Raw genomic sequence first — 11,876 nt, 5'->3', positions numbered from 1 at the left:
GCCAGGGGCAGCATTGTGGGGGTTTAAGTCAAGTTCACTGAGAAGACCATTGGGAGCAGATCAAAATAATACTGACATCTTTGCAGGGTTTATTCACAACATCAACAAATCCTCCTGTGGAGACCCAACAACCCCTCTAAGGCTATTCCTAGGAATGTTGTTTTTTTTTTTTTTTGTTTTTCAAGGTAAGTAAAGAACTAAAAATATAGACTGAAGTCTTGCTGGGAGTTGGCTAGTTTGCCATTTAACTATTTTGGCTTTCATTTGTCCATTAATTACATGGAGAAGCTATTATACTCCAGATGCCAAAAAGTGACTCCTCTCTAAGAAGCTATAAACAATGAGGTGACTTCAGCCATCTGTTCCAGGTTTCGAGAAGAGATGGGACATGGAATTCCTAAGCGTCACCTCCTCTTGCCCTCAGTTTCCTCATCTGTCACGTGAGGATCCTTGACTTAACAGTACCAACTTTCCTAAGAAAAGAGAAGAAAGTCAGCAAGAGTGACTGGTATTTTTAAACTACAGAGGAAAAGTAGTGGGCAGGAAAGATAACACAGACCTTGAGCTCCGAAGTCAAGGCTGCTTCACTTAAACGTACTTCTTAGAAGATTAGATTTGCTGAGGGAAGAGAGGGGAGTTTCTTGCCAAAATCATTAAGGGAAAATGGTTCTGGACACGTCTTAAAACAGAGCTTTCGGTAAACAGGAATTACCTATAAAGAAAATCAGGAAGGCGAAGTGTTTCTTTTTATGAAGTTACATCCTGCCATAGAAAAGCTGGATCGGAAATAAAGATCAGTGATTTCCCAACTGCACACCAACTCGGCCATTATTTCATCAAGGAAAATCTGAGCAAAAAGCTCAGCTCGGCAACGAGTGAAAACAAGAAAACCAAAGGAGGTTTGAAGCCCCAAGAAGTCAGACAAGCAACGGCTACTGCTGAACATCTGGAGAAAAAGTGCCAACAATCTCCGCTGTGTGGTTTTGGGTTTCTTTGTTGCAGGCCCCTTGCATTTCAGCAATACTTTCTCCAGACTTTTCCTGGAAAAGAAAGATATCTGGGTGCCCACGAATGTGAGACTAATAAAATGTGAAAATTTGTTTGTTTGTTATTCGTCGTGCATTTGCGGGGTCGTCTAGCTTTGCCGGTTTCTTCAATGGGTTTCTCCACTTTGTTCCCCACTTCTGTGATTTGCCATCGCCATTCTTAACACCTTTCCATTTTATCCTCCCACTCTCAAAGGCAAGGTTACTTCTCTGGAGAAATAGGTTCCCATGGCTGTTAGGCTGCAGTGGCAGGTGTCAGTCTCTGCTAGCAAAGTAGAAAGCAGCTCTCCTGTCCACCCCACCAATTCCCAACTCCACACGATCCTCAGACACACACCCCCTCCTCCTCCAACCTCGCATCCCGTCGCACACCCAGTGCCGCCCGGCCCGCATGCCAGGATGCCCGCCACCACAGTAACGCTCAACCCACTCGGCGGCCCCACCCATGGCCGTCCCGCCTCCCACACGCGCACCAATGGCTGAGGCCCTCGGCTCCCATCGGGCCCTTTGATAGGGCAGAGCGACCTGACAGTCTCAGAGCGTGTCCCGCCCCCTCTCGCACCCCTCGGGATCCGGAGCAACCCGAGCATCAGCGAGAGTAGCTGGGAGAAGCCGCGGCGGCGGCGGCGGCGCGTCGGTGCAGTTGCGCCATCTGTCAGGAGCGCAGCCGGCGGGGAGGGGGCTCCGCGGAGAGGAGGAGGGGTCGCCGTGCGCCGGGCCTCCGAGACCCGCCCGCCTGTCGGCCAGGAGCACAGCGAGGCCGCCTCGAGCCGGAGCGCTCCGAGGACTACCCGGGCGCACACAAAGCCACCGCCCGCGCCAGCCAGGGAGGGACCGGGCTGCCGGGCCGGGGACACCGGCGCCGCCCCCTCGGCGCTTCGCGAGGCCCACGAGCGCCCGGGCCCCGCCGCGGAGCCGCCGGAGCCGCCTGGGCCGCGCCGGAGGAGGGCGGGGAGAGGACCATGTGAATGTGCTCCGGAGCCGAGCGCCACGCCACGCAGGTAAGCAGCCGGGGATGCGCGGAGCCGCGGGATGCTGCGGATACGCCCGGCCCAGCTCCCCCCGCTTGGGCTGCCCCCGCTGCGGTCCCGCCGCGCAGCCTCCGGGGCGCCGAGCCCCGGGCTTCCCGCGACGCAGGACACTGATGCGGGGTGCCTCCTCGAGGCTACGCGGCTACCGGGGTACATTTCCTCGGCCGCCGGCAGTAGCCGGCGGGCGCCGGGTGAAAAATAGGAATTGGCTTGGGGGCGAGGTTGGCCCAGCTCCGCTCCCGCCCTCCTTTCGCGGCCCCCCCGCGGGGACCCGGGCTGTGTGTGTTGTTTTAATGTCAGGGATGATGTAATCACTTAATAATTGATGCCCCGTGCTGCTTTCCTCCCCACCCAACCCCTGCCCCACTCCTCCACCTCTCGGCCTCCTCCCTCGGCGGCCCTCGCCTTCCCCAGCGCATCCTCCTGCCTATTTCTGGAACCTCCCTTGCACTTCCCCCACACTCCCCTTCACCCTTCCTGTGCCACCACCCACCCACCCTTCCCCTTTCCCCTGCGCCTGGCCTTGCCTCCTCTTCCTCTGTCCCCCACCCCTTCGGCTCTGTCAACTCGTTTCTCCTCCCTTCTCCACTCGCTGGATTTCCTCCCTACTTCCCTAGGTCGGTGGATGGTTTTGTTTGGTCTCCTCCGGGCTCTCTTATCTCTGAGGCCACAGGCAGAAGGGACTGGGCTAGAAAGAGGCCACCAAGCTTGGGCCCAGGAGGCGTTTGTTGGGACTCACTGGGTGGAAGGATAATAAAAGCACCCATTTTGCCCCTCCTTCCTCCAATAAATCAGACTCGTTCTGTGTGTGTGTGTGTGTGTGTGTGTGTGTGTGTGTGTGTGCGCGTGTGACACAAAGAGCCCTTTCAGTTCATAGAGAAGAGACTTAAAGTACCCAGGGTACCGTGCTTCTTGTTTCTCATCCCGGGGGCTTCCCTTTCTTTCTGATGAAGCAGTTGATCTCTTAGTGCTTTCTACCACATTTACTGAAAAATGAAAGCTCCCAGATCCGGAGCGGCAGGTGCAGGCATTTTGCTGTATCCACCGACGGGTAATGCTGAGTGGCAACTGCAGTTTCTTCTATTTAAGGGGGTGGGGGATTATTTCAGCTGTTTTAGGAGTTGCTGTACTTTCCAGGAAACCTCCTCTCCTCCCCCATTTTCCCCTCTTTCTGAGTATAGGTACTGATACCTGAGACAGGGTAAATTGATGGAGGATCAGAACAAAATTGTTTCTGAGTCAGAATCAAAACTGTTGAAGAAGGCCCAGGCAGCCAGCCCTTAAAGTCCAAGGCCTCTTTGCTGAATGAAGACTTTTGAAATGTGCTCTGGTCTTCCCAGCGCTGTCACTCTGCCCCTTTATTTAAGTAACCGGGGCTGTGGTACCAACACTGGGCTGGCATTTGGAAGACCATTGGAGTCAGCACTTGTTGGCTTCAAGGTTGACTTTGAATGCCCACATCCTTCCTCTCACCACTAAGGCGACTATAGTACTTCCCATCCTTTGTGCTCTGTCTCTGTCCTCTGCCTCATGAGTACCAAGCGTTCTTCAGATGAAGAAACTCAGATTTCGGAGGAAGTGGTTTCAACTCTCAAGCGTCAGGGGTAGTTAATGGGATGTAGATGTCTGAATTCAGAACCTATGATGTTCCTCTTAAGGTGGAAATGTAAATCGCAGGCTTGACGTGTGTGTCAAGATTTAGGTTGGATCTGATTGTGGCTTCTCCGCTGTTGAAAGTAACAAAACTGTCCCAAGTTTACTCTTGAACTGTTTTAGCAGATGAGAGTTGTGACGTTCCTTGTGGAACTTTTATATTAAAAAACAAAAGGCAGAAGGGTTAATCGTAAGTGTTCTCCAAAAACAGAGGCTGATTTGTTGGAATACCAGACCCAGAAAGGAAGGCCAGTACACAGTAAACTTACACTGTGCTGCCCAAGTTAGAGGAACTTAATTAAGGATAAGTTAACATGAACAAATGCTCTCTACTTCCCAGGGTTTAGAGTCTCCAATGCACCTGATTTGCTTGAAGTCTTTACCCTCCAGTCCCAGCACAAATGCCATCTTTTTTTTTTTTTTTTTTTTTCCTGAAGCCTTCTCCAGGTCCTCTGCTACAGGCTGGCCACCAGGTCTCCAAACTTGTTTCCCAACATCATCAGCAGATACTGTTTGTCTTCTGACTGTTTTGACCACTAATTGGTCAGCACCTTGAGAAGGGACCCTAATCTGGCTTGTCTCATTATCTATCAAGTTTTACTTTAGTTGGTATTTGGTTGATTGCTCATTGAGTGAGTAACAAATGTGAATTGGGTCAACGCTACGCATCTGACATCTGTTTTAAGTAGACTCATGTTGGCAGCTATAATAGGCCTGAAAACAGACTGGTACAGAAGCAAAAGATATTATTTTTGCTCATGTGATAGTCCCAATAGGTGTTTCTGTTAAGTAGGCAGCTTTCTTCTGTGCAGTGTGTGACTCTGGGTCTCACCCTTCCACTGTGTAACTTGTTTCTGCTGATAGATTGGAGGGATAGAGAGAGTTGAGCAGGGTGCATCTCCCTCTAACATGCTTTGGTTTGGATGTAGCATGCATCACTTCCACACAGTCTCTGGGAGAAGGCTGACTGTGGCCGGGCTGAACTGCAGGAGACTGTGAGATTCTACGTTAGCCATTGGCCTAGAGAAAAGAGTAAGATGTGTGTGTTAAACTGTTAAAGAGCTTTGCTTAGCACTTAACCAAGCACTTCCACTCACTCTCCTTAAAAAGCTTGAACGATGGGGAGAATTAGGGAGTAAGTGAGAGCCAACACCCATCGTTGCTTTTGTTCCTTTGATTTTATTAGTTCAGGTATTTTCATCTTCAGCATGTTTTTTTAAAAACCAAACCAAACAAACCTGTCCTTTTGTCATTTCTAGGGTCCACTTACCATTGGGTGGCCCCTCGCTGTATTATTATTTGATGTTGGTTCTGTAGACTTTGATGTGGTCTTTTACCCCAGAAGCACCTATCTTGGCCTAGTTTTTAATCTGTCAGTCTAGAAGACTCCAAAGAAGCTAGGGAGGATCCTTATAAATCATGGTTCCATTTTCCTTAAGAAATTAAGGAAAATGAGAAATTGATACATGATAAAGGCTTCATGGGGACTGGGAAGTGTGGATGAGAGAGCGGGGGCCGTATGTCTACCTGCTTATGTTACTGAAACGTGAACTCATATTGCTATTTGTTCATTGATATAGCTTTCTTACATGATGTTTCTATTTTAGTTGGGACCTGAGCTATGTTGCTTTGTACAGGATAACAAGGAGAGAGGACTCTGGCAATGAACACTTGCAGGGCCCTTGCTCCTCAGAAGCCCACAGTCTACCTGAGGAGATGACACTAATAAACAATAGTTAGCATTTATTGAGCATTCACTGTGTGTCATGATCCACTTAAGCTCTAATCTGAACAATAATGATACGAGCCAATGTCTCTGATAATCATCATTGTATAGAAGGAAAATTACAAGTTTCATTAATTCTTGAGTAACTAATCTAAAACCACAATTCCAAGGGAAGAGTCAGGATCAGGCCTGAGTAGTGTGGCTATAGTGGCCTTGCTCTATGACACCAGGTGAAGGAAGAGATACATGGGAGTGAGGATTGGTTAGCTGAGTTTTGTTGGATGTCCACTGTACCAGAAAAAAAAAAAGTGACTGCACAAACTATTTGAAATGTTGCATCTAGTTTAAGACTAGATGGGGGTAGCGGAGAGGTGGACAGAGAGCTAAGACAGAGCTGAAGGAAACATTGAAAAGTTTTTTTCAAGTATCCATCCTGAGTACCATAGAGGAGTAGAGATGTGCATGGGCCTCGTTTGTATTTTATGAACATAAGACTTGGTCATAGTGCGGGGCACAGCCTGAGGCAGCCAAGAGCCATTGCAGGAGAATTGTTTGCAGAAGCTGAGAAGAACAAATGAAGGTCGGAATGGGAATGGTTCAGTAGAGATGGAGTGAGAGAGACTGAGAGAGCTCAGAGCAATCGCAGAAACCAGATGGAGGTGTGGAGACCAGTGAGGCAGCAGGAGGGTAGCTTCATTGTGGCCCCCGTGAACGTTTATGCAGGTGACTGGGTGGGTGGCTCTGCAACTAGAGACAAGGACTAAGCTTCAAATATAAGTTTACTAGTAGCAAATTGCAAAGTACTTGAAGCCGTGGAAATATATCCCTTGGGGAGAATATGCCAGTAGGATAGATGTGACCAAGGTGAGCCCTACAATGGAAATAGGGTGCAGGCCCTCAGTGGAGGAGATACGGGGGGGGGGGCGGCGGTCTAGTAGTAGCTGGGATCAGAGAGTTGACCAGATACAGGATGAAAAGTGCCATTGGATTTAGCATGGGGAATTTGGGAACCTGACCATCCAGAGACCAGAGAGGTAGCAGTCGTGGCGTCTGACTCACTACATACAGACAAGTGCCGCAGTCAGACATGGAATCTGCTTATAGAGTTTTTCAAGGTTGCAGGTCATGGAACCTAGAATCTTAAGGATCATGTAGTTCAACATGCTACTTTCACTTGAGGCAAAATGAAATCCAGAGAGACTTGGTGACCTATTCAAAGGGCCCAGTCCCCAGGTCCTGAGCCTTTCAGTTCAGGTGAGGGTGGGTTTAGAGCATGGAGCTGAGGTGGGGTCTGGGTTTGATCATCCCAGATGTGTGATCTGATCTTTCTTTACCTTTTTTTTTTTTTAATATGTGGCATGGGATGGTAAATGCACATGAGTGCAGGCATCTGAGGAGGCTGGAGGTGTCAGATCCCCTAGAGCTGGAGATAAACAGTTGTGAGCTGATCTAGGGTCCTCTCCAACAGCATTGTTCATTCTTAGCCGTTGGATCTTCTCTCTGCTCCCATTTCTTCTAAATCACTGGCTCTCAACTTTCCTAATGCTGCACTCCTTTAATATAGTTCCTCATGTTGTGGTGATCCTCCAACCATAAAATTTTCATTACTACTTCCTAACTGTAATTTTGTTAGTTATGAATCTTAATGCAGATATCTGTTTTCTGATTGTGTGTGTGTGTGTGTGTGTGTGTGTGTGTGTGTGTATTTTGAGACAGTATTTCTCTGTGTAGCCCTGGCTGTCCTGGAACTTACTTTGGAGACCAGGCTGGTCTCAAATTCAGAGATCCTACTGCCTCTGCCTCCTGAGTGCTAGAATTAAAGGCATGCACTGCCACTACCAGCTGGCGACTTTTCCAGTGGTCTTAGGTGACACCCCTGTGAAAGTGTCATTTCCTCCCCCTCCATGGGCCTCTAGCCACAGGCTGAGAACCACTACTTTAAATGGAGACTGCATGACTTGACAAATGTAAAGCACTTAAAAATCACACCCCACATATCAGTAAACAGTTGTGTTTGCTGTTGTTAATATATGATGTACACACATGCATATGTGCACATGCACACACAGGCAATTAGAAAGCAGAGATCACATTATATATATGCCTATAATCTCAGTGACTCTGTTTGTATGTGTGTGTGCTTATTGAAAAGTGTATTGTGTGTTTATTAGGAAAATTTGAGTGTTTAGAAAGAGATTTAATGGAAGACTTAGTCTCAGATCAAGAAGTGTTAGGAAAGGTAGGAGATTTGTTTATACAGTGTGGCTGAAACAGCATTTTTAGTGAGTTCTTAAGAAATCCAGACTCTTCTTTATCCTGAGAATAGAAACATAAAGGCTTTCCAGAACCAACCCTGTAAAGTGTTTCTTTGTTTCAGTCAGACAACCCCGAGCTGCAACCTATTTACCCTTCAGCCCCTCCACTTGGACTTTACAATGTATCCTGATTTTTACAAAGGAAAAAGAAACTACAAAGTAGGAGAAACCTTGCATTTGGTTTCTGAAAAGAAAAAAAAAAGAGTTGGGTTATTTAGAGAAATATGATCATCTTCTAGAGTTTGTAGTCAAGCAAATCTAATTTTTTGCTCTTAAAACAGCCTAAGTAGCCTCAACAACATTATCTAGATGGGCTTCGGTGACATGTAGTATAGACAGCTTAGGGATAAGTGACACTCTGGACTTGATTAGGACGCAGTAATCCTAGAAGGATATAAATTGAACTGGATTTATAGCCTAATAAAAACGTGGGAAGAAAAGCTTACTGACTCATGAAACTTTAACAGTGTTTGCTAGACTCGGAGTTGTGACATTTGGATGAAAACACTTCTGTTGGTCCCCACCTGGTTCCACAGGGCTGCTCTGTACCTCCCACGGGATGGGAGGCCACCTAGGTCTTCTTGGGTGCATTTAGGAAGTACAGATTCCTTTCTGCATTAGTATGCCCACAATCTGAAGCAACACCCATGCTGTCTTGGGAAAGTAGATATTGAGCATCTATTTCCTGTAAACTTTTGTGAGGAAAAAAAAATTACAGTATCAGAAAGGCTTAGCTTATTGCTTATTCCTATTCCAAAAGCTTTTCTTTTCCTAAGGATTACATATTTTGATCCTGTACTCCCCTCACCATTTTTGTTGGTAATAAAATATTACATAGCTTCTCACAGCTGCTCATTCTAGTCTGAATATTCTGGACAGATAACACCAGCCTTTTATTGAACCCTGGAGGCCTGTGTTTGCCATTCTACATACAGTAATTTTTTTTTAATCACAACAACTCCATGTGACAGGGACACTATTATTATCCCCATTAGTCACATGGGGAGACTGAGGCTCAAAGCTGTGAGGTCACTTGCTAGTGTCACACAGCTAATAGCTTAGTGAGGCCCGGCCTGGGTGTGTCCTGCTTCTGAAGGTTGTTACAGCTCTCCCTCCTTGCTCTGCAGTTACTATGTCATGTGCTAGGGGACAGACAGGCACATTTACTCCACTGTGAAAACTTCCCTCCTAATGTAGCCACTGAGGACTCCCCTCCTGAGAAGCGCCCCTCCCTCAGAGCTCCCACAGCGCTTGCTTACACCTCCTGTCACCCTCGTCACAGCCTGACTCATGTAGTAGAGGGCGTCAGGTGGGTGGGGGACAAGGAGCAGTGGACTTTTACAGTGGCGTGTAAACCCTTGGCAAATCAGAGCTATATGAGGGTGATTAGTCAGAGTGGCATACAACACAGTGCCATGCCATGATTAGCTGCACTTACCAAAAAACAAAACAAAAACTAAAGCATAGAGGTTATGCGATTCCTTTTATTTATTTATTTATTTATTTATTTATTTATTTATTTATTTATTGGTCAAGGCTAATAAGTGGCAGAGCTGGGGATCTGAACCCCAGGTGGTCTGGCTCCAGTGTCTGTGTTCTTTACTCTCCTTTTGTTCTGCTTCTCTCAAGAGATTGTGATCCCTGGAGCAGAGTCTGTACCCAGCCAGCCCCACACAACTCATTGTGAGCCTCAGCCCTCTTATTCTTCCAGCCACCCTTGCAGAACAGCAAGCAGGTAATAAAGCCAGCTTTTACCTCTTAAGAAAAGAACACGGCGCCAGTGATTGCAGAGTACCTGGGCCCTGCTGGAATGCATGTTCCCAGGCCACTTTCTGATTACAACAGCACAGCCAGGGTAGACTGCTTTGAAATCTCTGTATCTGGGAGGAGTGATGGGAATAGAGGAGGAGGAGGAGCTTCCAGAAGGCAGGGAGTCTAGAGCCCCAGCTCTAGTGGTGGGAACAGGTAGGAATTGTTAGAAATGATCCCCCAGCCAGAGTCAGGGGAGCCTTGGCCTCTGTCACAAGAAGACCTCTTAACTTGGCATTTTAAAGGTCTCTAAGTCTCTGCTCCTGTTGAATGCGCTAGTGGGATTTTATCTGGTGAATTCAGATTCTTTATTTTGTTCAGAGCTTCCATCTTTGAGGCACCCCAAAATAGCAGGCTTTTTAGTAGTTGTGTAAGGAGTCCATCTGCTTTGTATTGAAAAGTAGGGCTTTAACGGAAAATTTAAAATGAGCCTGTTCTCCTTTCCCCACAACAAAGTCCAGGAAACTTTCCCCAGTCCTCCTTTTAATCCCAGAAAAAGGGATTGGGTCTGTGTGTCTGTGATGACCTGTTCAGTGTAAACTCCAGTGAGAGGCAAAAGAGTGCCAGAAAGTTCCTTCATTTCCACACCTGTTAAAAGTCATAACATTTTCAAACCTTGCCACTGATTTTTGTTTCCATTTTATTTTAATTTCAGCATGTGAATGACAAGAATGTTTTAAAAAGTGTTCACAGTTTCTCTGGTTATTCTCTCAGTTTGGAGGGTGTCACTTTGGTCTAGTTTATTTTCTAACCCAGAAATGCAAACACAGCATCTTACTGTCTTCAGATCCAGGCTCCAGAACCGGCTTATCAGCAGACTCTTAACATCTTGTCATTCTTACCGCTTATCATCGTCCCTTCCCTGACAGTGTTGCTCTATACCAGTTCACTGTACACTTCGATTGGCTCCTCCGTGGAAGATGTATCTTCCTGCCTCTGGCTTGCAAAGAAAACTTGCTTCACTCCTCTGCTTCTGGACTGGGGGGGAGGCACTGGTGCTTGTCAGCAAGAAATGGTGTTGCTGCTGGTCCCTCCTGTGTGCTAACAACCCGCTGAGTAGGAGGTCAAAGTCCAGATCCCTGAGCATGGCCTTCAAAGCCCCCAGGGTCTCTGGGGCTGTTCCTCAGTTAAACCTGGCTTACCTCACTACTTAGCAAAGATGTCTGTCCACCCATTATATCTTTAACTTTGATCACGTTCTTACCTTTGCTCCCCTTTCCTAGATCCCTGATCTTCCCTTTCCCTTAGAGTTCTTCCCGCTTGTCAAGCTGCAGCCAGACACCCAGTCTTTCCATTTTCTTACATTAAGCATTTATGCCTCTCAGTAGCTTTCTGCTGTATGATGCCTTATATTACTAGTTAGAAACTGATAGGAGAAATCCAAGGTTCAAACAGTTTTATGACTTGGTCCAAGTTAATACTCCAGCTGCTCATTTAGCTAAGGGACCAACTCTCCAGTTCCCAAAGCCCTAATGTGGGAGTCACGCCTTCTCAAGAAAGGGCTGATCCTTTTCTTGGGCCAGCATATTGTTTGCTGTCCCCCTTTTGGCTGGTCCACTTTCAGCTTGTAGTAACGTCACTCCCAAGTGGAAGGTTGATGGATGTCTCTTTAGATGGGCCTGGAGCAAGGTCTGGGGTGCAGCTGGTTTCCTGGATATCGTGTTATTAGGCTGGCGTCTTCCTGAGTGTTGACTTCCGGGTGTTCTGGTGGCAGAAGATGTGTTCCCTATAACTATCGTAGACTGTTCATGATCTTATGTTGAGAATGGAATGTGTTTAAAGAACTATGTTCAGAAGTTTTAGCTCTTTGCTGAAATTTTCAGGTGGTCAGGTACATAGTTAGGTCTTGACAGGGTTTCTCTGTATTGTTTTGGAGGCTGTCCTGAAGCTCGCTCTCTAGATCTGCCTGGCTCTGCCTCTTGAGTGCTGGGATTAAAGGCTTGCACCACCAATGTCCGGCTATCAACGTAGTTTTCAATGGGAGAGGGGGAGATAAGACACGGGGGAGAGGTTACCGGACTGCAGGGTGACATGCAGGACCAGGGAGAAGGTACGGAATGGTTCTGCAGCTGGCGGAGGCTGGCAGCATATGGTAGTGAGTGGTGAAAGAGAAGGGGCTGTCTGGGGTACACATGTTGTGCCCCACAGCCTCTGAGGCAGAGAAAGCAGGGCCTCACCCACCACATACTTGTCCATTTGTGAGCTTCACATTGACTGAGTTGCCTCAGCTGTACAGAAGGCAGCTTTATCTGTGGGAGTACCTTCTGCACATGGCATCATCTGAAGAATCCCTTTA

General features: G+C 47.3%; 1 protein-coding gene across 1 annotated transcript in view; it reads left to right on the top strand.

The window, feature by feature from the left end:
• Window positions 1-1,639: 1,639 nt before the first annotated feature.
• Window positions 1,640-11,876, top strand: part of Fyn (FYN proto-oncogene, Src family tyrosine kinase) — a 191,923-nt gene continuing 181,686 nt past the window's right edge. Inside the window, exon 1 of the mRNA XM_005073256.4 lies at window positions 1,640-2,047. The gene's annotated coding sequence lies outside the window, so the exon portion shown is untranslated. The remainder of the gene's footprint in view (window positions 2,048-11,876) is intronic.

This window comes from Mesocricetus auratus, unplaced genomic scaffold (assembly GCF_017639785.1).
Source record: "Mesocricetus auratus isolate SY011 unplaced genomic scaffold, BCM_Maur_2.0 Super-Scaffold_100018, whole genome shotgun sequence".
NCBI classification, from domain to species: domain Eukaryota; kingdom Metazoa; phylum Chordata; class Mammalia; order Rodentia; family Cricetidae; genus Mesocricetus; species Mesocricetus auratus.
The sequence above is the reverse complement of the archived record's forward strand: the minus strand, read 5'-3'. Positions and strand labels throughout refer to the sequence as shown.